Genomic DNA, 25,195 nt, shown 5'->3' with positions numbered 1-25,195 from the left:
TAAAACTCCGTACCGTCTGAAGACAGGAGACACTACAAGGTCTGACCATTTTCCCTGTTACTGCTTCCCAAGGTCTTCCTAACCTTGCCATCTGCCCTGCTTCTGGACCCTACAGTCCTGAAGCATTGTCATCGGCCCTATACATGGAACCCAAGGACCTTGGGCTTTACCTTCCACACTGCCGTAGCACCCCTACGATTTCTTGGCTTTCCATCTGCCATGAAACAGAGCTTTTTTTTATTCATATTTTTTTCTTTGTCTTTTTACATTTAACCTAATTTTATTCATGCTTGTTTTGGGATGGGGAATAGATCATTCAGTAAAAATATACAGTAAAAACAACATCTGTCTTCCCATATAAACTTTTAACCTACAATAATAATGTAACTTAATTACATCCATGCACACAAGTCTAACATCACAATTTAAAAAATAAATACAATTAAGACTTCTTGGAGCATTCTATAATAAAGTAATTCCTAATTTTTCTTTGTAGATAGATCAAGCACCTCCAAAATACAAATTCCGATACACAGTGGGAGCTTTACTTAAAATGAACATTTCGGTAAATCAAGTGTGTGGACAGCCTCGGAACAAACTGACATTAAAATATTCAGCTAGGTAGGTAACAAACCATAGTGCCAAATGGAAAAACTTTATTTGCAAATAAATTTCAAAAAATGAAGTTAATTTTCTAAAATTAAATACAGAATATATACTGAAATAAATATGTGGTGTATTAAACACTTCACTATAAAGAATGCATACCAGAACGCTTATAAACAATGAATGATTCTTATTAAGAAGTTACTATAGTAACAATGGCTAAATAGAAGTGCATTTTGTGAAGCATTATGAGTGGTATGTGTTTTGTCACATACTTCTACCTTATCTACATACTTATAATAATACACATAATAATACACATGTGCCAAATGCAGCATTCATTGTCAGTTGCTGCTGGTAGCGTGTGTTTTAAGAAAAATGTGTAGTATGAAAAATTTGAAAATACTCATGAATGAAAAACATTTTAGGAGAAAAGTAGTTATTTTCATTCAATTAGGTACAGACTCACTGTGTATATTTCAAGATAAGATTTTTTTTTCCCCTGTAAAACAGATAACCATTTTACAGAGAGAATGTTTTCACTGGGCTTACTTCATTTCTTTTTCTCCTCCTGAATTGCATTATTTTGTTCTGTTCTTTAATTTTGTGTGCAAATGACATTTCATTTTAAAATGTGTACAAATGACATTTCATTTTAAAATGAAAACTATTTCATGCATAGAAAGTAATTCTGGATTTTAAAAACCAAGAACTAATGAAATCCATGCTAAAACAACACCCATCCGATTCAAGTAAAAAATGACTTACACTAGTTATAAAAAAGACAAAACACATTTCATGAATACAAAAAGAATTGTCTGCTGAGTGTTTAGTTCTGATGTTTCAGAATGCTACCCTATGTTTTATGGGGAATCTTGGGGCAAGAGTTCATAGCGGAAGGTATTAATGTGGCCTGTCTTGATTTAAGTGGTGAACCAAATGAACTATGAAACTGGGATGGCTAGAGACTCAAGTTGCTTGTTAAAGTGGAATTCCCCACTATTGTTAAGCAAACCCTCCTCACTTTCTCTTGCCCCAAACTTGCCAGCCTCTACTGGCCCCATTTCTAGCATTTTAATAGCTTCCTTCCTGCTAAAGAACTTGTCCAAGTAACTGGTATAAGTGTTTTCCTTCTCAATTTGTTCATTCTTTCATACTTCACAACAAAACAGATCAATGAGAAAACATTCCTCCTCACCACTTACAAACTGGCTATTCCAAGAAGACTGATACAAAGCTTCTAACTGAGCCAAATTTGTCATTCCTTTTTTCTGTTTTTTCCCAGCTTACTGACTTTGATATGAAACTTTTCAATTCCAGTTGGGACACTAAGCTATTCAAGTCATTTAATTTATCAACATCAGTGGACGCATGTTGTGAACTAAGTTGAATAGTTCCTGCAATAAAGAACACAAAGTCAAATCCTTGATTCTTCTCCCTTTCTTTTTCAACCAGTGACTGTGATACTTCCTCAACAGCTATTTGAGCTTTAACCAAACCATTCCTTTCACATTTTGACTTGCCTTTCTTATCAGATTTTTCTTTGCTTTGTTCTTTCCAATTAGAAAGATCTATAATAAGTTTGGGTTCATAGTAATGGTTAACTTCACTCTATCCCCAAACTAAGTTATCAGGATAAGATGATGACCTCATTTTATAGTTACAAGTGTGGTTGCATTCCAGATGACAGCACTTATTTTCATGATGATCTGGATACTACCATATCAAAGGCAGTATCCTTCAGATACTTTTCATGATCTCCCTCCAAATATTTTTGAGGATCTACTTGTATTTCCTCTTCATCAGTGACATCTGAAAGAGTCTTTGGGTCATGCTGAACTTTTCAATATTAACATTATTGTGTATAGGCCAGTCATGGTCTCAAAACTGAGTACCTCTCCCAATTACAAATGTGACTATGAGTTTCATCCCTGAGCAAAATATCATTAACTTTATCTTTGATGTGAAAAGGATGGCTCGAAATTGGTTTGTCCATTGGAAAGGAATAAATGCTCATATGAGGATGGGATGGAGATTCTTCTGCTGTCAATCGATCCACAGGCCTGAATGTCAAAATTTGCTCCAGGAAGTCCACTGTTTCACAACTAATTCCTGGATGCAACTGAATTAAGGATTTGTGTGGCTCAGTCACATCATTTTTTATGTAAACTGTGACGACACTGAGAAACTCCTGACAGTCTTCCTTGTGCACAGTAGAAATAGGTTCTAAAATCAGCAGCATCTGTTCAAGTTCATGTGCACCTACAAAGAGGGTTTTTCCATGGGATTCATGATCCAGGCAAGACCAAAGTCACCTATCTTCAGCACCAAGTCTTCAGTATTAATGAAAAGATTGGCTAGTTTGAGATCTCTGTGCAGTACGTTCGCAGAATGAATATACTTGAGCCCACATAGCAGCTGATACATGAAAAGCCTGGCATGCTCCTCCAGTAAATGGCCTTGCTCTAGCACATTAGCCAAGTCTGTCTCCGTGTACTCCTGAACAACGTAAACACGTTCAGTTCTGTCAGAGAGCCCACATCGTCTGTTAACTGGCTTCCACTGGGACCAGGAATTTCAAATACTTTCATGATGTTATCATGGTCAAGTCTTCTAATAATTTTGATTTCACATAAAGCATGTTCAACCCTGTGGAGATCTGTAAGAACAATTTTCTTCACAGCCACTTTTCTGTCAGAGTCATTATTGCCATCTTAGGGGGGTGGGGGAGGGGGACAACTAAGTCATTGCCACCACAACCCAATGTTTTTAAGTCCACATACCGAGAGCCCAGATCAAAACCATGAATGTTCCTGACACTTTCAAACTTTTCTGCCATTTTGAAACATTTAATATTTTTCCTTTTCCTTAATTATTTTTCTTTTCAGACTGGTGAACTTGGAGAAACATGGAAGGGAAGGGGCATCAGAAAGAAAGACCTTTAAAAAAGGGAGAAAACTAATTCTGCTTCCACTGCAAGATGGTTCCTTGACACGCGTCACATGGGCCAACCAGGCCTGGTGAGCCGCCTTTGAATTTAGAGCTTGTAAGCTCTAACTCATCCAGAGAATCAGAGAGCCTGCAGGATCCATAGCTCAAGATAGGGGCAGCAACTCTGCAGACTTTTAAAAAAAAACATTTGAGAAACTCAAAAGGAATGAAATGACCTACTAAGCACTCAGCTTTACTGTGCTAAAGGAGTTAACATTTAGCCAAACAGAGAATAAATAAGTATATGCTAGGCTTCTCTGAACATTCTCCTCCTAGCGTATATACATTTACTGTTGGATGGTCCCGAGCAGCATCATTTCTGGGGTGCCAGTAAGTGCTGTGAGGGTTGTTGTTTTTTCTTCTTTGTTTACTGTTCACTTGACTAAGAAGCTCTGGCCGCTGTTGGGATACAGAAGGTATCTTTTGATAGTGATCAGGTGACTCCAGCTCAGCACAATCACAATATCCATCTAGCTCCATGACAATGGGACTTCTCTGGCTCATCGAGGCAGTGCAGGACCCATGGACAATGCCTCCATTTTGTTTCCATCTCCCTCGGTGCTGGGGCAGCTGTGTCTCCAAGGTTTTTGCTATACCACAGTCGCCTCCATGTAATGCCGGCTGGAGAGAGGGTTAACTCATATTTTTCCCAGAACAGAGTGTGAGCTTCTTGAGACCAGGGATCATCTGGATTTTTCTATTTGTTCTCCTAGCACTTAGCAGAGTGCTTGGCACATAGTAATTACTTAATAAACTGTTTTTCATTTGTTCATTCAATCTGAGACAGTGAATGAATTGAAAGTTTGTCTTTAATCTGGGGTCTATGAACTTTTATAAAAATGATAACTATTTCTATAAAATTTATAATCCTATGTATTTTATTTTACGCCTTTACAAACATGGTTCTGAGAAGGATTCCATAGGCTACACCAGACCGTACATGACCCACTCCCCCAAAAAAAGGTTTAAAAAAATTTTTCTCTAAAACTCGATGTTTGTGAAAACTAAAGAGAAAGGAAGAAAGGGAACCTCAACACTTTGTTTTTCTCACTTAAAGTGACCTCTTAGCTTTCCCCAAATCCAAAGAGCCATTGAATATTGTACATTGAACGCTAGATTTGGAGTTCAGTGACCTGGTTTCAAATGCTGGCTCTGCTAGTGGGAGTGTGGAGTAAGGGAGAATACACCCAGGTCAGAGTCAGAGTGCCTGGATTCAAATCCAGTCTTTAGGAACCCCTTCCTCTCTGACCAGGTGCAATTTGTTTAAGCGGGCCTCAGTTTCCTTCTGTGTAAAACGAAGAATGAGTCTGGGCTAGATGATCTTTTCATGTCTAAATCTATAGTCACTTATTGTTAAATTCTTTAGTTTTATGAGAACTCTTCCTTGGGAAGTAACAAAGACCTAGACTATCAAGTCCAGGGCAATGTCCAGAGGACATGATCCTATGCTCTGGAGCTGAAGAGGACTTTAAAGATAACCACAGTAACGACAACAATAATAACAGCATTTATGTAGCACTTTAAGGTTTGGAAAATGAATTCCATATGTTATCCCATTGGATCCTCATGACAACATTGTGAGGTAGGCGCTCTTACCATCCTATTTTACAAATGAAGAAACTGAGGCACAGAGACGTGAAGTGACTTTGTCAGTGCAAACGTGCTCATTTTTATAGATAATGGAACTAAGGTGTTGAGAGGATCAGAGACTTCCCTGAGCTCATGCAGGTACTGAGTGGGCTAGTAAGAAGTCACAGGGTACTGGATTTGAATCCCTGCTCCCCTTCTGCATGATGCTGGACAGATCACGTTGCCTCTCTGTCCGCTAGATTAGATCTGAGAATCACTGATTTCCAGATGGAAGGGACCCAAGGGGCCACTGAGTTTGACTCTTCACTCTCTTGGACATGCCCTATGTCCCATAGCTAGTGTTAGGGTCCAAACCACATCTCCTTATTTATTAATAAGTCCAAAGTTCATTCCACTAGGCTACCCTGCCTCATGGTATGATTAAAAAAAATTCCCTCTTTACCTGTCAGTCCAATAGATGCAGGATCAGGAAAAAATGCATCTTCATAAAGGGGAAACGATACTAAGCGGGGGAGGAGTTTGAAGAAGTTGAGAAATCAGTGGAAACCCAGGCTTTCAGAGCTTATAATCTGGCTTTCAATGTTAGTGTTTATTTACTTTTGGTGAAGACAAGATTCCCCAGTTTTAAGAACAGGGCCTATGAAACCTTGTTAAACAAATGTTTCACCAACTTGTGGAACAACAAAGTCCGTTTTTAAAAAGTGCTGTGATCAGTTCAGTGTAAAGCAAATCAGAAACACGTGCACTTCACTGCCCTAAAACTGCAAATGGTCCAAGTTTGAGGAAGGGGAAAATGTATCTGACTTGGGGGCAAAATGTTTTCAAGTGAGTTTGGGACGCTCAAGGAGCCCAGCACATGGCTCAAATTGCCCATCTCTCCTTGTGTCTCCTTAAAGAAAACCTGAAAAACTCGAAAAGTCTTTCTAGACTTCAAAGAACTTGTATAAACAAGATTCTGATGAGTTCAGGGCAGAGGAATCAGAAACATACGGAAAACATTTGCCATCATGGCCATGGGTGTACAAGATGGGAGTACAAGCAGTTGGCAGAACTCACTTGGGGACGTCCTGAAGTTGACACATTGGAAGAGGAATTTGACATGGAAAGTGAACTCCAAATGCCCTAAATTCAGCCAATCTCCTCTGTTCAAATGCACTAGACATGGAAAGGCAGTGATGTTTCCTCATTCGTTTCATTATATCTTAAAAGAACGATGTCAAATGTTGACTTGAAAAGAAGCCATGGTGCTCCCTCCTAAGCTGTTACCCACTTTTTTTTTTTGGCAAATGTAATTGGACTAATCTTAAAGATATGAGCTATTTAAATACACACGTACAAAACTCCTGAATGCAAATACTTTACAAAATTATGCTTCACTAACATATTATTCTTTGAATTTTAAGCAGCTATCAGTTCCAGAAAATTCAATGGCTCCCTCCTGACTCTTGAAAAAAAAAAAAAAAAGAAAGAAAGAAAGAAAAACTTAGCCTGGCATTCAAGGCCTGCTTTAATCACTTCAACCTACCTTCCCAGACTTATTTCAAATAATTTCCACTTACACATTCTAAGTTCAGGTCAAATTGGACTACTCACTCTACTCCTTGGTCTCCTCCTGAGTTGTTTGCCTGCCTGCCTGCCTTTAAATTGAATGAACAGTCATTCACCCCATTTCTGCCCACTTCTTAAATCCTCCCTTCAAGGCTTCGTCCACGTGCTGTTGCCTGGAAGAGGTCTTTACTAATCCTACTGGATATATGATCTATCCCTCCTTACACCATTCAGTATGCTCTATTTGACATCTCCGGGGCATTTAATTACAGGGATCTAGTGAAAAATGTGAAATGGAACTCAGATGCCATTGAGTCCCACCTCCCTCCATTTTGCAGATGAGGAAACCGAGGCTCAGAAGAGTTAAATGTCTTGCTCTGTTAGTGATTGAAGTGAAATTTGAATCTAGGTCATAGGATCATAGATAGAACCATGGATCAAGAGAAGAAATGGAAACCAGAGACCAACAAATCCAACCTCCTTATTTGACAAATAAGGAAATTGAGGTCTAAAGAGAAGTAACTTGTCCAAGGTCACTTGGACAGTAATGGAAGACTTGGGTTCTATGACCCCAATCCTCTACCTTTTCATCTGAACCATACTGCCTTGCACAAGTTGTCACACTCTTCCTGTGGCCAAAAAGGAAGAAAGGAAGGAAACAAGCATTTATTAGGCACCTACTATAGCTACTCAGGCAGTTAAGTGATGCAGTGGATAGAGTGCCAGACCTGGAGTCAGGAAGACTCATCTTCTTGAGTTCAGGCCTCAGACACTTATTAGCAGTGTGACCAAGGGCAAGTCACTTAACCCTGTTTGCCTCAGTTTCCTTATCTATAAAATGAGCTAGAAAAGGAAATGACAAATCACTCCAGTATCTTTGCCAAGAGAACCCCAAAATGGGGTCACAGAGAGTTGGACAGAACTGAAATGACCAAACAACAACACCTACTATGTGTTTACTATGCTGGCTACTAAGTTATCCACCATAGCCCTATTAAGTGCTAAGAGCTTTATAAATATTAGTTCATTTGATCCCCACAACATTCGTGGGTGGCAGGTGCTATTATTATCTTTATTTTATAGTCAAGCAAACTGAGGCAAACAGTGATTTGTCCATGGTGGCACAACTAGGAAGTATCTGAGGCTGGATTTAAATTTGCTTTTAAGGGAGCTAGCGGCTATTGTGAGGCAGAGATGAGGAAGGAGGACCCTGTGCAAAAGCTGAGGGAGGGAGAGAAAGAAGGAGATGGAGCATCACATCCCCCAAACACCAAACAAGTCAGTTCAGCTCGAGTGTAGATGATTTGAAATGGAATACTGTAAAATCATTTTTCAAAGACATGTTGGAACCAGATTGTGAAAAGCTTTAATTACCAAGTAGAGGGGGCTTGCATTTGATCCTAAAGGCAATAGGGAGCCCCTGGGGACATTTGAGCAAGAGAGTGACATGGTCAGATCTGTACTTTAGGAATAGCTATTAAAGTCTTAAAGTAGTGGGGATGGAGCTGGTGGGGAAGAACTAGAGATGAAGCCAAGCTTCGCTCTTCAGAAATATCAGCACAAGGTAGATATTGCCAACGGTCCAAAGAAATGAGGTACTGTGGATTTGGCTTTACTTCAATGGCAACTTGCTAGTGACTGGATTCCTGAGAATCAGGTTTCCAAAAGAGAGAACCAATTAATCAAATACTCAGCAGCCCACTCTACCTTTTACTGTATGGCCCTTGTTACTCTTTCTGTGTAATGTTCTATGAAAACATGCTGGTTAGTGACAGGCTAGGATTATGCTGCCTAAAATATAATTTGCATTTGCAATTTTCTGTCCCCACAGGTATAATTAATCTTGGCCCCTGGCAGTCACTCCCCAGCAAACCTCCACCTCATTCTACACACTACCTCATTTCACAAAACGGAGTTCACTGGGATTGCTTTTTCCCTCTCATAGGGCTGCTCTAGAAAAAAAAGAAAAGTAACTCATAAGGTGATATCATCTACCAATCATTTCTGCCCCAAGCCAACAGTGACTTATCTTGTCTCACACAGATTATCAACAGTTAGTGTAATAAGAATTCAATAGAATGGAAGCTCCTTGAAGACAGGCCCTATTCATTTTTGTCCTTATATTTCTAATGTCTGGCACAATGCCTGGGAGATGGTAAGTGTTTAATAAGTGCTTGTGGTAATGAATTTGATTTATATGTTATTATTTATATTGTATATTGATTGCCAAAATTCACAATGTTGTTATTCTGGGTTGTGAAAAGAAGCACACTTATGGCTTTCTCCCATTTGAAATTACTTTCATCTATGAAATGCTGACTTATCTTTATTGCTGTACACCCTCAGCAGAATATAAGACCTTTGAGGAAAAGACCTATTATTTGATTTCTTTCTGAATCCTCAACCTAGCCCAGTGTCTTGCATAGAATCTATTTGCTGAACTGAATTGAACTGAATTGAATGAAAGAAATATTAGATATCATTTCATTCTTCTATGGCAATTTCTATAAGACTCAAAGTTTGAGACCAGCATTATTTACTTTTCCTGTTTAGATTCAATTAAATAGTTAACTGCCAGGTTTATGGTTTATCCTGTTATCATGTAGGGATATCGTGTAATCATATTCTCTGAAATATATTTCCCTTTCCAGTATAGTCAGGCAATGGGGCATTCAGGTGAATCTGATATAGAATCACAGATTTAGAAATTGACCATATAGTCAAAGGGGTCTTAACCTTCTTGGGGGTCATGGATCCCTTTGGTAGTCAGTCTTGTGAAGCCTACAGGCTAGACCACTTCTCAGAATGATGTCATACATGGGATTACAAAGGAAACCAATTACATCGACATACAGTTTTCAAAATATTAAAGCAACAACAAGTTAACAGACCCCAGGTTACAAACTTCTGATCTTGACCAACTCCCTCATTTTACAGAGGAGGAAACTGAGGCCCAGAAAGTTTAGGTGTCTTTACCCAAGGTCACTAACTAGTCGATGATAGAGGTGAGATTCTAAGCCTGATCCTCCAACTGCAGAGCCAGCAATATTTCCACTGTACCAGGTAGGGGAGAAGAGAAATTAAGAGTTCTAATGTTCAATCTATAATCAAGTTGAACTGCCCAGTTTCAAAGAATACTGACATACCTGTCTACTTAACAGCACCATTATAATAACATAATTTAATCTTTTTATAGATGATTTGTGATGTTCTTTAAGATCTTACAGTGTTTCATCATCAGCATTCTGAGCATCTGTTATCACTATGCTGAGGATGTGTGGAGATGGCTATAAGAGAATTTCCATCAAGAGGAAGGTTGGGGGGGTGGGGTGGGGTTTGGTGGGGAATTCTTGGTTTCAGGTTGCAGAAAAACGTAAGTCTAGCACCTAACATATAACTTAATACTAGGCTTTCTCCAAAGAACACATTGGGTTATCTATGAACAGAAAGGCATGGTCTCTAAAACAGGTGCTAGGCAGAAGGCTTCCAAGCTGCACACAGAAATCCAATTATCGAAGCTTTGGCCATTAATTAAAAAAACAAAAGCTTTAGGCTAGACAAAGCAGCACCCATGAAGCTCAAGAGTCATAGTTGGGCTGACAGTCACTTCATTGCCCCTAAAGGACTGATGAAAGTGAATATTTCAGGCCCCACAGAAGACTGGAGGAGATCTTTGGGCAAGGAAAAAGGAGGGAAAGTGATATTTATTGGTTTCTGAATGACACCAATTCAATCCAATCCAAATAAGCAAACCTTTATCAGGAATCTGTTTTATGCTAGGCTCTAAGTATACAAAGATAAAATCCAATCAGACCCTGCCCTCCATGAGCCTACCCTAGAGAATTATACCACATATACATAGCCAAGTAAATTGTAAAATAATTTGAGAGAAAGAACATTTAAAATAAGGGTGATCAGAAGAGAACACTTGAGTTGCGCCTGGAAAGAAATTAAGGTTTGTAGAAAGTGGGAACGAGGAGAGAGTGCATTCCAAGGAGAACTACGTAAAAGCATGGTTATGGGAAATGGAAGGCCATGGCCACCAAATGTTTTTGAACAGGGGTGACAGTCAGACTTGCGTTTTAGAAAGTATATTTTGGAAGGAGAATACTCTACCAAGATTGTCCAATTCTGATGCCACCAATCCCTTATCCTCAATAACTACATTTTCTCTGACTTCTATATTGCATGTTGTTTTTATTCTTGGGGTCTCTTAATTCAAAACTGTGTCTGTCTCCCTCAGTCACAAAGATGATGAGGTCTAGCTTCCACATGCCAAAAGTAAGATATCTAGTTGGATTGGGATCTATGATATACCTAACATAGATACAAGGTACTAAGATAAAGAAGCATTTGTGGCAAGGAACTTGGATATTAAAACATTCAAGGAGAACAACATAGTCAGGAGGGTTGATTGTGCTGGTCACCTGTGACCCATGCCCCTTAGTATTCAAGTGAAGGCCAAAAGCTTGTTGCTTCCTACAGACATAAAAAGACAAATTTGTTTTAGCACGGAGCAGTTGAAAGCCTTCAAATCTAGTTTACTTTTTCCCTTAATTGGTAAAGACAAGTGTCAAAACATCTCCGTGAAAAGAAAATCAAGCATGCTTTGATAAAAAAAAAAAAAAAAACACTATCATGGGTCACAATGGCAGTTTCTCATTTTCAAAAGGATTTTCTTAAAAGGTCACTTATCTGCAGGATCATATCTGTCTCTCATTTCTGAAACTTTTCTTTAAAAAAAAAACAATAAAAAAGAGAAGAAAATAAAACAGCTCAAAATTGGCTAAAACATCAAGTCAGTTTGGGTTTATTCTGGACTTAAGAGCATCCTTTGAAAGTCTGAAAATGAAAGACGTTTCAGTGAGATCCCTGCAAGGAAAAGATGGTGATGGAGAGGCTGTTTTTGCATACTAGGTGAGTGTGAGAATGAGAAACAAGCTACCGATTAAAAAAAGAAACTTTAAAAACGTATTTAAGAAATCTTCCTTGGCTAAGAAAGCAGTTTCTGCTATCAGACCACATTTGGAGCATAGAGTTCTGGTTACTGTGTATCACATTTTAGAGGGAACACTAATAAGCTGAAGTACATTGAGAAAGAGGGAGGACAAGATGGCAAAGCCCCACCCTAAAACGATGAGCCGAGGAATGATCTAGCGATAGTTAGCCCAGAGAAAGGAGACTCAGAGGGAGACAGGAGGGCTGTCTAAGTCTTCGAAGTGTAGCCATATGATTCAGGACATGGACTTTGTGGCCTGTAGGAGAAGAACTGGCAGAAATGAGTGGAAGCCACCAAAAGAGAGTTCTTATCAGGCTTCAAGGTGCCGCTAGGTGGTGCAATCTGGGATAGAGTGCTGGGACTGGAGTCGGAGAACCTGAGTTCAAATTTGACCGCACTCACTAGCTGTGTGACCCTGAGCAAGTCATTTAACCCTGTTTGCCTCAGTTTCCTCAACTGTAAAAATGAACTGGAGAAGGAAATGGCAAACCACTCCAGTATCTCTAACAAGGAAACCCTGAGTGTGAAAGAGTAGGACACAACTAAGTTGAGTAAACCACAACAAAATCAAGGTACATTGGTGGATTTGGAGTCAGAGAATGTTGCTTCAAATCCCACATCTCTGACTTACTATCTGTTTGACACTGGGCAAATTATTTAACTTCTCTAGGCTTCAGTTTTTTGTCCTGTGAAGTGAGGAAAGTATATCCAGGGCAGTCAGGGTCTTGATAGCCTACAAATATGTCCAGGTCTGTTTTTGTGTTTCTCCTGCCTGAAATATCTACCCCACATACCCAAATTTGTTGCATCCTTCAAGACCTAGCTTCCTCCATCAAGATCACCCTAACTTCTTACCTCTCCCTACATTAAGCTTCCCCAGGAATTACAATCAACAATGTACATGTGGGCATTAACCACATTATTCTATTGTTATTTAACTGCCACATGTTTATGACTTTTCTCTCTAACTGGCTTGCACACTCATTGAGAATAGGACATTCCAACATTGTATACCTGTACCAGAGTGCCATGCATTGTAGAAATGCAAGATGCCGTGTTAGAATGAGTGATGGACTTGAAGTTAGCTAGCTTGCTGTAATCACCTAGAAGAAGTCAGTTCATGTCCAAATATCACTTTCTTTTCTTAATCTTTGAAATGGGGATAATAAACCTACCTCATTGGGCATGGTGAGAAAATGGAATTTTAAAGAACTAGGTAACTAGAAGGTATTACTACAATTATTATTTTGACATTATTTGACATTGTTCTATTCAATTCAACTTGACAAAAGTTAAAGAAAGAGTTGAATTGTCTTTGGGAAAGTGATTTTTTTGTTTGTTTGTTTTAATGGTCCAAAGTATCTCTTTTAGTCCTCTTAAACTACTGCTGATGTTGAGTCCTGAAAGATTATAATCTCTAAAGAAGTAAAATAGAGGGCCAGTCAAAGGCCAGTGAGGAAGCCCATGGTGAGCTCATCCAGGCCATAATGCCTTAGCATCAAGAAGCTATTTGGAAGAAGCAAGTGGAAGATGCTATTGAATATAGATATAGATAAAGCTAAAGATATATGTTTTTTTAAGACTGGGGAAAAAAGGAATATGGGCTGTAAAAGTAGAGAAAGCAAATGAGAAATCATGACCAACTCACCAGCTCCACTGATATCCTCTTACCACTGAAATAATTAAGGAAGGTTCCCTCTGATCCCTACATTGTTTGCTCCCCACCCATGGTTACCTTGTGGGAAGACATGGGCCAGATCACCCAGGATGGCCCAATCTAAACATCTTATCTGAATTGACCATCACACTGGATGGAGATGCTTAGTAAAGGTGCCTCACAAGAGTCCTCGATAATTATAGATTAGAAAAGACTCAAAATGGAAACTGATATTTCATAAAATCACTCAAATGGCAAATCAGATGAGGATGGTACTTAATGTAACATATATATATATATACATGTCTATATATAGAAACATATACACATAGTATTATATACAATACATAGAATATTAACACATAGTTGGTTGCCCTCTGTTCTCAAAAAGGACCAAAAGGACATCACTATGTTGGGATCAAGTTTCAGTGGGTCTGACTGTGGCTGATCAGACCAATACAAGCTCAGAAGGTTCTACCGCAGGTTGGGCACAAATAGTCCGTGTGAACATTTGGGGTGGAAATATCTCTAATTTTGCACATCTTGTGTTTCTTGTGAACTACTGCAATTCTGCTTCACTCATGGAGCACAATATCTTCTTTGATGCAGGCATGCCACGCCAGGCAGTCCTGTGCCAGTGTCTCCCATGTCTCACAATTGATTCCATAATTCTTCAGAGAGATCTTGAGAGCATCCTTGTATCACTTTTTCCATATGAGTGCTTGCCTTGTGTGAGTTCTCTGTGAAATAGTCTTTGAGGGAAACGTATGTTTGGCATTAGAACATGGTCAGCCCATCAGAGTTCTGTTCTCTGCAGCAGAATTTGAATGTTTGGCAGTTCAGTTAAAGAAAAGACCTCAGTGTCTGGTACCTTATCTTGTCAGGTGATCTTCAAAATCTTCCTAAGACAATTCTAATGGAAGCGATTCAGTTTCCTGGCATGGCACTGGTAGATTGTCCAGGTTTCAAAAGCATACAGCAATTAGGCCAGCACAACAGCTCTATAGACCATCAGTTTGGTAGGAAGTCTAATACCACTTCTCTCCCACACTTTCTTTCAGAGCTTCCCAAACACTGAGCTAGCTCTGGCAATGCATGTGTCAACCTCATCATCTTTGTGTACATCCCTGGAAAGTATATTGCCAAGGTAAGTAAACTTATCCACAGTATTCAATATTTCTTTGGTTTAAGTAACCAATGGTTCCAGGTATGGATGGTGTGGGTCTGGCTGGTAGAGAACTTGTGCTTTCTTGGGGTTAATTTTTAGACCAAAATTAGCAAAAGCAGCAGAGAATCGACACATATTTTGCTGCATCTCAGTCTCAGAGGCTGAATTGAATGCACAATCATCTGCGAACAAAAAGTAACACACCAATTCTCCCTCCAGTTTAGTCTTGGCCTGTAGACTTTTCTTTTCTTTTTTTTTTCCAGCCAAAGACAAGGTTTATTAGAACATCCATCATATTGGGCAGATTCTTAAGGAGTCTAAACATGGGTAAGCAGTGGCTAGATTATAAGAATCTGAGCCATGGCTAGATTATAAGAATCTAAGCATCTTAATGGAGACAAGAAGGACTTTATATACAGAAAGACTGTGGGAGGGACCTAGGAGTGGCCAAGTAGTTTGGGGTGACGGGAGGAAGGGCCTAAGGAGATCTGGATGAGAGTGGCTAGTAAACTGGGGTGAACAGAACTCCTGGGACCTGGACAATGGAGCCTAGCTAGGATTTAGGCTGGGAAATGGCCAGCGACCATAGGGAGGTAAAACAGTGGAGGGGAGATTGGGGTAGCCACAATGAAAGACCAGTTGATGGGATTATAGCCTCAGGGGAATGCCAGAGATTTGGCCATGTGGGAAAGTCCAGGGTTTTTCCTTTCTGGGTCCCAGATTCCAACCCCATCATTCCCCCCTCAAACAAATGGAACCCAAATTCTTTTGGAGTAGGGGGTGAAGGTCTCGGCTTCTGAAACTGCTTCCTGCTGGCAAGGGGCATAGAGCTATCCCTGCCTCCAGGGGGTCCCAAAGAGGAGGTTGACTAGAACTGAGCACAGGCTGCATTCAGGGAATGATGTGGGAACATTGGCTGGTATTCGTTGTTTGCTACCAACTGTAGGTGAATGACCCGTAGTCTGGAAGACATAAATCTGACAGAAAAAACTGCAGGGCCCAGATATAAAGCAGGGACTAGATTTAGGGCCCAACTTTGAAAGGATAAAACATCCTTAGCTCTGTTTGGATTCAGATAATTCAGTTTTCCAACCATGCCAGACTCAGGAATAGCCAGGTGGGTAATATTCCCTTTCAAAGGAACATAATGGGGAAACTGAGTCAGGAGGATCCCATCTTAGACTGAGCCTAAACTTATCCTCTCAGCTTTTCCCAATGCTGACTTCTCACCAGTGTCACCTTCTCTGAGTAGCTTATGGCATTTCTCTCAGGTGGTGGATTATTGATTATCAATGGAGTACGACCCACTAGACAACTCAAAACAAAATCCTACGAGCGTTTACCTCAAATGGCAAGTTTTACTATCACATCTTAGGAAAAACTTTTCCAGGATTTACATCTCAAACTTAAATTTGTCCTGGTGTAAAAAGCCAATCATTAGAGATTTCTATACGCTTGCAAATTCTCAGCAAGCCATACATTACCCAAACAAACTTTTTGGCCAATTTACACATTAAAACAATAACCAACAATAGCTAAATTATTTTAGCGGTAACCAAATTATGAAAAGTTGCTTGACATAACTGATACAGAAAGTTCACCAATTTGAAACTTGAAACAAACCCATTACCAATCAGGTAACTTCAGTTTTGTTAAATGCACTTCCAAATTACTTTACACAGAGAATCAACATCTCATCATTAACAGTTAAAACTACAAATTTAAAAGAGCATTCTTACTCAAGTTCAGAGGCCAGCTTCATTAACTTGAGCAGGATGTGCTGAACCTGGGTGATGCTTCCAGGCAAAGGTTGCCCCAAAGCCCAAGGTCATTGCCAGTGGGGCCCATGCTGTAATTGCTGCCCCTCTCCCCTCCTTCCTTTCCCCTCAAGGGCAGACAATGCTTCATCCTCTCCCCCCAGGTGGGGGAGGGTGAAATCAAAAGAACTCAAGTGAAGGGAGTGGAAGAAAAGAGTGACCAGGGTTGTAAGGAGGAGTTCTAAACTCCTTAATGATCAATCACAAAACTTCCAGAATATGCCAAGATATTTTTAGCTGTTCTAACTTTCCCTGTAACCTCCATGAAGGAGGATTCAGAGGTGCAGAGGGAAGGAAGTAAGTAAGCCTCAGGGAACCAAAAAGCAACTGCAGTTTTCCCCAATTCCCTAGCGCCCAGGGAATTAACTGATACACTTCCAGATAGGGCTTCCATCCTTGTCCTCTATGCTGTGGAAAGTGTACCAGGTCCATGGCCTTGAACCGACTTAGTGGACCAAGAGCTTGAGAGCGTCAGGCTGAGTGCAAGACAGCCTTGTAACCGTCTGCCAGAAAAGCACCTCCAAGACTTGGTGCTTGGAGAGCGACCCCAACTGCAGAGCAAGAAAGGAGGGGAGGGGAGAGGCTTATCTACCTTCCAGTCTTGGCAGGAGAAGAACTTGGGGTTAGGCAGTTTCCCTGTATGGGCCACACAAATGATGCGGTTTAGGGGTCCGGGGGTGCTGGGACTCCAAAATCACAACACGCGGGTCCTGCCTGAAAGAATTCAACCCAAGCCTTCTTTCAGTCAAAGGCAAGGTTTATTAGAACATCCATCATATTGGGCAGACTCTTAAGGAGTCTAAACATGGGTAAGCAGTGACTAGATTATAAGAATCTGAGCCATGGCTAGATTGTAAGAATCTAAGCCAGCCTGTAGCCTTTTCAAGTTGAATAATTTACTGTCAGTGTGATAGCTGACCTTGATGCCACTTTCATCTTCATTGAAGGTGTCCAGCAATGACCCTGAAAACCACATGTTAAAAAGCATGGGAGCAAGCACAAAGCCCTGCTTCATTCCATTTGTGACTTGGAAAGTGCAAGAGCATTGTTCAAATATATCATTAACTATATTACTATATATGTACTATACATAGTAATAATATACTTTATTTATATAATAATTATATATAATTATAAATAATATTTATATAATAATTATATATGTACTATACATAGTAATAATATACTATGTATAGTACATATATAGTAATATATACATATAAATGTATTACTCTATATACACATATTATTACATATGTACTATTCATAGTACTATATTCTATATACACGTATGCATGTATATACATGTATTATACACACATTTGTACACATATATGTATATGTGTGTGTATGTGTGTGTGTGTGTTGTGTGTGTGAGAGAGAGAGAGACAGAGAGAGAGAGAGAGAGAGAGAGAGAGAGAGAGAAGGATTATCAACCTTCCAGCTACTGAGATAATTAATTATCTTTTTCTATGTTGGCTCTACTAGGGGAGCTCAGGGGTTAATTTTCAAATTGCTTCTATCATTCCCTGCTGGCTGATAGGTAGCAAAATCCTGAGAATGTTTAATTTATTTAGTATATGCTTTTGGAATAATTCCACTACCCAATAAATCATAAAAATCCCAAAGCTGGAATGGACCTCAGAGGCTAGAAGAATGTAATTTACTCAAGGGCAGACAATGCTTCATTCATTCATTCATTCATTCATTTACTGATTTAGTTAGTTAATCATTTCATCACCAGTATCTTCCACAATGTCTTCTACCCATTAGTGGCTACTACTGAAGGTCTTGGGTCTATAAATAAATTCTTGTGGAACTGAATTGAATTGACTAGAGTTGCACCTGTAATTAATTGAAACTTTTTTCTCACATGTGGTCTCAGTAAGTAGTCACTCAAAGACCTCCAGATACAGGGAATCTGCTAACTCCTAAGACAGTCTAATTTTCTTTTGAATAGCTTTAGTTATTAGCATTTTTTTCCTCTCAGATACTGTTGGAATACAGGACCTCTGAGATCTCTCCTAAACCAAAATTTATGAGTTTATGACAAATCTACCTTTATAAGAGACTAAATCAACCTTTCTGAAACTTCCATCTATAGTCAAAAGCACTTTTTGGTTGGTTGATTCAATGTGTTAAATATCACTTACATATTTGAGTTATCAGCATATTTAATAAGCTAAATATTTATGCCTTCATTGAAGTCTTTTAAAAAAGTTAATTAGGACAAGACCAAGAAAAGAATTGAGGAGTATTACAGTAGAGTTCTTTTATATAAGTCCTTCGAAATCTATACCTTTCCCTCCTCAAAAAAAAAATCAGTTCTGGGTAGAGGAAATATTATACACAGCTTTTTTCTCCTATTGCTTTAGTTCTAAGATCAGGTGTTCACCCCTCTTCTTACTCAACAAGATTTCTTCTCATTTCTCCTTTGGACATTTTTTTTTGCTTATTGACCAGAATCCCCTTTTAAAACCAAATTCCAGCCATATGTGCAAACCCATCAAGTGTCAGGTATACCTATAAAGTCAAATTTCCCTCCTTCTATTAGTATCTCCAATTCATAATGTTATATGACCCATAATTTGTGCATTTGTGAAAAAGATAATCAATGCCTATTTAAAAAAAAAAATCAACTCTTGTGAATCACCAGGCTACTCCACTGATATTCTTCCTATACTGTACTTGCTTCCCTGTGGAAATTAGATGCCTTGGCAGATGTATGTGGGCAGTTTTTTTTTCAGCCTTTCCTTAAAATATAAAACCATCTGGATTAGATTCTCAAGACTCCAGGAAAAAAAAATATTTTTATTATTCCTTGTTAGGTGCACTCTATCCTTACCCAAGAGCCTATCAATACTATATTTTATGCCATGGTATAAGAAAGCCAAATCCTCTTCTCAGACACCAACTTCATAACCAGCTGTTCATTTCCCAAATGCAGCTTTCTCTCCTAAACTTTTAGTTGGAAACATTGATGAAAACACCACCTGGACTCGCAATGCCTTCACTTTCTTTCCCAGGACTTTTGTAATCTTATGTATCCTATTTTAGGTTCCTCCTAGCCTTGTCTTTTGTCCCTACATAAATCATAAGAAGTGAACTTCAGGTTTGAGAAGACTTGGAATATGAGAGGAGATAATGAAACACAGCACTACTGTCCAATAGAGCAGTAGAACATTACTAGGAGAGCATATTGCATATATTATCAGACAGTCTCTCTGTCTGGTATTTTCCTTAATAATTTTATTTTTTTTCTTCATCACAAGGGAAGTTTAATGGCATGACTGTGATGTAGTACAAAGGATATCACTAAATTTATTTTTTGAAAGATATTTTATAAAATGTCTTAGAAGGGTTTCCAGTTATATCCCAGATACCCTTCTTGAGAAGGCAGAAACTTTCTATCAATCATATGCCAGAAACATGTTCAGGACAGACAGCATATCAGCTTAACCAATGATTGCTTCTGTAATTCCCAAAGAGGAATCACCAACTACTGTTCATGTTTCCTCTTTCTCTGATATTAATGGATGATAAGCCTGTGTATACACATCTTCATTTCATGGGACACAGAAAGTGGCTTCCTTTTGAAGTTTCACCTTCACCTCTTAGTTGCCACCCCTGACTCTCTGTACTTCTTTTTCCATCATGTCTCAGCATCCTTCCCACCCTGGACAATTCCTCCACCCCTCGGTAGGGATCCTCTCTGATTGATCAATTTCTTCCAGAATTTCTATCTTGAGAAAGGACCCAATCTACCCATGTTTCTTCCTCTTTGATCTCTAACTCCTGCCTCTCTAAACTTCTTAATTTCTCCTCCTTCTCCCCTTTCCAGATACCGTCTATATATTGTCTTACCCCATTAGAATATAAGCTCTGTGAGGACAAGGTATGTATTTTTTTGCTTCTATTTATATTCCTAACATGTAACACGGGGTCTAGCACATAGTAAACTAATAAATACTTGTTGACTTGACTCAACTTGATGGTAAAAACACCAAACTTATGACATAGTCCCAAATGGTCAATGGTCTTCCTTGCTTTTCTTCTCTGAATTGTTTGTTTCTACCTTCCAACTCTTGGCATATGACTCTTAGCATATAATAGGAAAAGAATTAACTATGGAATAAGAGAACCTGGGTCCAAATCCTGCCTTGGCCACTTATTACTTGTGCGTCCCTGGGCCTCAGTTTCTCCATCTATAAAATGTAGCTTCTGAATTTCCTTGTTCCTCTAAGTATATGAATCTAGATATTTAAAAGAAAATAAATATCAATTGCTATTTTAGAAGAAAAAGGCATAATCTATGTAATGCGTTTGCATTCATTTCATATGTTAGCAAGGTTATGCTTAAGATTCTGCAAGGTAGGCTTCAACAATACATGAACTGAGAATTACTAGAAGAGCAGACTGGTTTTTGAAGAGGCAGATGAACTAGGGACCAAATTGCCAACATACAATGGATTATAGAGAAGGCAAGGGAGAAAAACATCTAATTCTGTTTCATTGACTACACCAAAACCTTTGACTGTATGCATCACAAAAAAAATGTGCAAGTCTTCAAAGAGATGGTAGTACCAGATTATCTTACTTGTCTCCTAGGGAACCTGCATGTGGGCCAAGAAGCACCAATTAGAATCAAGTATGTAACAACTGATTGGTTTAAGATTGGAAAAGGAGTATGACAAGGCTGTATATTGTCACCTTTTTTTTGCTTAACTTACATATAGAATACATTATGTGAAATGCCAAAGTAGATAAATTAAAAAGCTAGAATTAAGGTTGCCAGGAGAAATACCAACGATCTCAGATATACAGATGACACCACTCTGATGACAGAAAGTAAAGGGGAATTAAGAAGCCCCTTGATGAGGGTGAAAGAAGAGGGTGTAAAAACTGGCTAGAAGCTTAACATCCAAAAAACTAAGATCTTGGCAACTGGTCCCATCACTTTCTGGCAGAGAGAGAAGAAATGGAAGCAGTGTCAGATTTTATGTTCTTGGGCTCAAAGATCATTGCAGATGGTGGCTACAGACATGAAATTAAAGGCCTTGCTCCTTGGAAGGAAAGCTATGGCCAATCTGGGCAGCAGACTAAAAAGCAAAGACCTCACCTTCCCAACTAAGGTCCATATAGTCAAAGCTATGGTTTTTTTCCAGTAGCTATGTATGGTTGTGAGAGTTGGACTATAAGGAAAGCTGAGTGCCACAGAATCAATGCTTTTGAATTGTGGTGCTGGAAAAAAACTTTTGAGAGTCCCTTGGATAACAAGGAGATCAAAATAGTCAATATTTAAAGACATTAATTCAGGCTATTCACTGGAAGGTCAAATACTGAGGCTTCAGCTCAAATAATTTGGCCACATAATCAGAAGACAGGACTGATTGGAAAAGATCATGATGTTAGGAAAGATTGAAGGTAAAAGGAAAAGGGGACAGCAGAAGATGAAATAGATAGTGTCATGATGACAAATATGAACTTGGAAAGACTTTACGAAATAGTGGGGGCTGGAAGGGCCTGGTAATGGTCCATGGGGTCATGAAGAGTTAGATATGACTGAATGACTGGATAGCAACAACCTGTAGTGCATTGTACTTCCTCATGCCCACCATAACATGCACATGCATAGGTATGTATAAGGGTATATCCTCTTTCCATTAGAATGTAAGCATCTAAAGCACAGGAGAGCTTTTGCTCTTATCTTCACATGCCTGACACTTAGTACGGTACAGATACCTGGCAGGTATTCAATAAACGCTTGTTGATTTATTGATGTCAACAATGTCAGTCCATTGTTATTCCTGTTACTAAGATTTGTGGACAATTCTCTGTAATAACTGGCCATACTGCCTCTGGATTCTCATAATAGTCCAAACTGCCTATTTGCCTTGCCTGCCCACTGCTCTGTAGACTCAGTTATGGGGGTGTAAGACAGCTAGGAAAGAGTATGGGATATTGACCAAGTCTTTATTTATTCATAATAAGGGCCTCACCTTTTCTCCAAATACTTTCTCAGCTGCTTTTCATCAATAATTAGCAGAGTGAGGCTTTCAGGTCAGCAAAGAAACAGATGTCACCTCTAGTGGCATCTCTAAGCCTGTTACCTGCAAGTGGGTCTGAAGATAAGGCCAAGGTCAAACAATTCCTATCTCTTCCTACCTCTTCTCTCTGGTTCTCAATAAGAGTTTTCTGATGGACAATTCACATCTTGCCAATTTTTGGCCGTGGCACCCTCTTTCCCCACACTTCTTTTCCCCAGTCAATGTCTCCAAGTGAATCTTTTTGTCAAAGCTTGGAGGGGCCACCTTACCAGGACTGTTACATTTATAAGGTCTAAGGTCACCTAAATCTAACTTCCTTGAAGGAAGTACCATTTCATTTTTTAAATTTTGGATGTCCTCCACTTCCACAATGCCGACCATGGAGTAGGCACTCATTAATGCTTATTGAATAAGGTTATTTGTAGAGCTATCACATGGAAGGGGGATTTGACTTGTTTATCTTGGCCCAGAACAATGAGTTTCAAAGAGGCAAAATTGTAGCACTCTCTCCCTACCCTCCAGAGGTCTTCAAGAAAAGATTGGATGACTATACGTTGGCGCTGGGATAGAGACAATTGTTGATTGAGTTTGGGTTAAACTAGATGCCCTCTGAGGTCTCTTCCAACTCTGTGATCCTGTGAATTTGTGATTCTTCCCAAATAAAAGCTGCCAAAAATCAGGGATTAGGAAAACGGCACTGGCTAATGCTAAATCCTCATGTCGTCAAGTTTCATCTGTCAGAAGCCTTTCCAAGGAAGCCCAGGAAAGGGTTTATGGGAGAGGTCAGGAAACCTCCCTTCCCTGGAGATCTCTTTGGGGAGAACCAATCTCTTGGGAAAGGCTTAAGAGAAGCTTGCCAGATGGAATAGTTGACCTCCCCAGATCCCATCAAAAACTCTGAATATGAGACTGTAAGATGAGGGATTTTTCTTATTGGTGGAGAGGTAGTTGATATGGTTGGATGGCAGAAGTCCTGAATTAAATCAATGGATTTTCAAAGTACCATAAGGTTGGATTTTTTGTGAACTGAATTGATATTCAGAATTCATAATCCATCCTTATTTGAGAAACTTGCACTTCCTTAGCAAATCCTTTTCTTCATAATTGAGCGGGTCCGTAATGTCACAGGGAAACATTTAGATCAACTTGAGAGAGTAAAATGCTTCTAAATCCCTTCAAAGTCATGCAGAAGCAACATTTTGATTTCAAACAAAACTTCGATGTTCCAAAGAGCCGTGACTTTCACTGACTTGGTGACTTCCCTTCACCCACACAGATCAAAACCCTTGAACATCCCCGGAAGAATCTAGGTCAGGGATGACTTTTTATGCTTTGTTGTTGCCATAATGTCTTATAGTAGGCACCTAATAAAAGTTTGGAGAGCTGAATATTTGCAGGGATGGGAAGTTAGATTGTAAACTTCTTGAAATCAGGGACTGATTCACTTTTGTGTTGGTATCTCCACCAACTTACTTAGTGGTTATGTTATATGCTTAAGAAATAATAATAATAACACTTACATAGCAGTTTAAATCTTGCAAAGAGCTTTGCATATGGCACTTCATTTGGTCCTCAAAATAAACCTTTGAAGGAGGTATTATTATGATCTTCATTTTACAGAAGAAACTGAGACTGAGAAAGGTAAGTGGCTTACCCACGATCAGACCGCTAATAAATACATGAGGCAGGCTTTATAATTAAGTCTTCTTGAGGCAGTTGATGGCACAGTGGAGAGAGTACTGGACCCAGAATCAAGAAAACTCAAGATCCAATTCAGCCTCAGCCACTAACGAGTTATATGACTAAGAACAAATCATTGTTTGTCTCAATTTCCATAACTATAAAATGGAAATAGTAATAGCACCAGCCCTACAGGGTTGTTGTGCGGATTAAATGAGATAATGTCTGTTAAATGCCTGGCACATAGTAGGTACTTCTAAGTGCTTATTCCCTTCCTTCCCATTCCCATCCAAGTGGAATCCTCTAGCTACTTTACCACATCACTGTCTATTTATTCAAAAACAAACACTTTTCATTCACAGTTTTAGTGCTAGCAAGGAAAGTTCAACCCTCTTGCTTTATAGATTAGAATCTGAAGGCTGGAGATAGAACCTGTGCCCAGGGTCACAAAGCTAGTAAATGTTTGAGACAGAGTTCAAAACTAGTTCTTTCTGGTTCCAAGTTCAGCTCTCAAACCACAAGTCCCTCCCTCCCTCTTTCCCTTCCTTCCTTCCTTCCTTCCTTCCTTCTGTATTTGCAAAACCACTTAGCAGAGTATTAGACTATGATAGGTACTCTTGAAATGCTTGTTCCTTCTCTTCCCCACTGAATTAAAATTGAAAGTCCTTGAAGGCAAGAATTAAATTAAAAGACTAATCAAAATAGCCCCAAAAAAGTCTTTGCATCCACAGTGCAGGAGTTCTGAAGGTTTTCAGTGTCATAGATCCTTCTGGCAATCTGGTGAAAACTATGGACCCCTTCTCATGATCATTTTTAAGTGCAAATAAAACATATCACATTATAAGAGAAATCAATTATATTGAAATATGATTATCAATTTCTTTTCTAAAGTTCTTATACTCCAAATTAAGAATCTCTGCAGTATTTAGCAAAGTGCCTGGTACATAATAGTTGTTGAATAAATACAAAGATATGTCCTAACCAATACCAGGCCAGCTTAATACTCCCCACTCCCAATCTCTGACTAGTAAAATAATAGATAATCTTAAAATATTCTCCAAAAAACTGAACTTCAAAAAATCTTCTTTGATT

The 25,195-nt window shown here is 39.1% G+C and overlaps 1 protein-coding gene and 1 pseudogene across 5 annotated transcripts in view; both read right to left on the bottom strand.

Moving 5' to 3' along the window:
* The window catches only part of FGGY (FGGY carbohydrate kinase domain containing), a 532,436-nt gene that overhangs the window by 334,125 nt on the left and 173,116 nt on the right, over positions 1-25,195 (bottom strand). The window lies entirely within an intron of this gene.
* On the bottom strand, positions 1,436-3,445 carry LOC114036334 (annotated as a pseudogene).

This window comes from Vombatus ursinus, unplaced genomic scaffold (genome assembly GCF_900497805.2).
Source record: "Vombatus ursinus unplaced genomic scaffold, bare-nosed wombat genome assembly UNPS02009824.1, whole genome shotgun sequence".
Lineage (NCBI taxonomy): Eukaryota > Metazoa > Chordata > Mammalia > Diprotodontia > Vombatidae > Vombatus > Vombatus ursinus.
The sequence above is the reverse complement of the archived record's forward strand: the minus strand, read 5'-3'. Positions and strand labels throughout refer to the sequence as shown.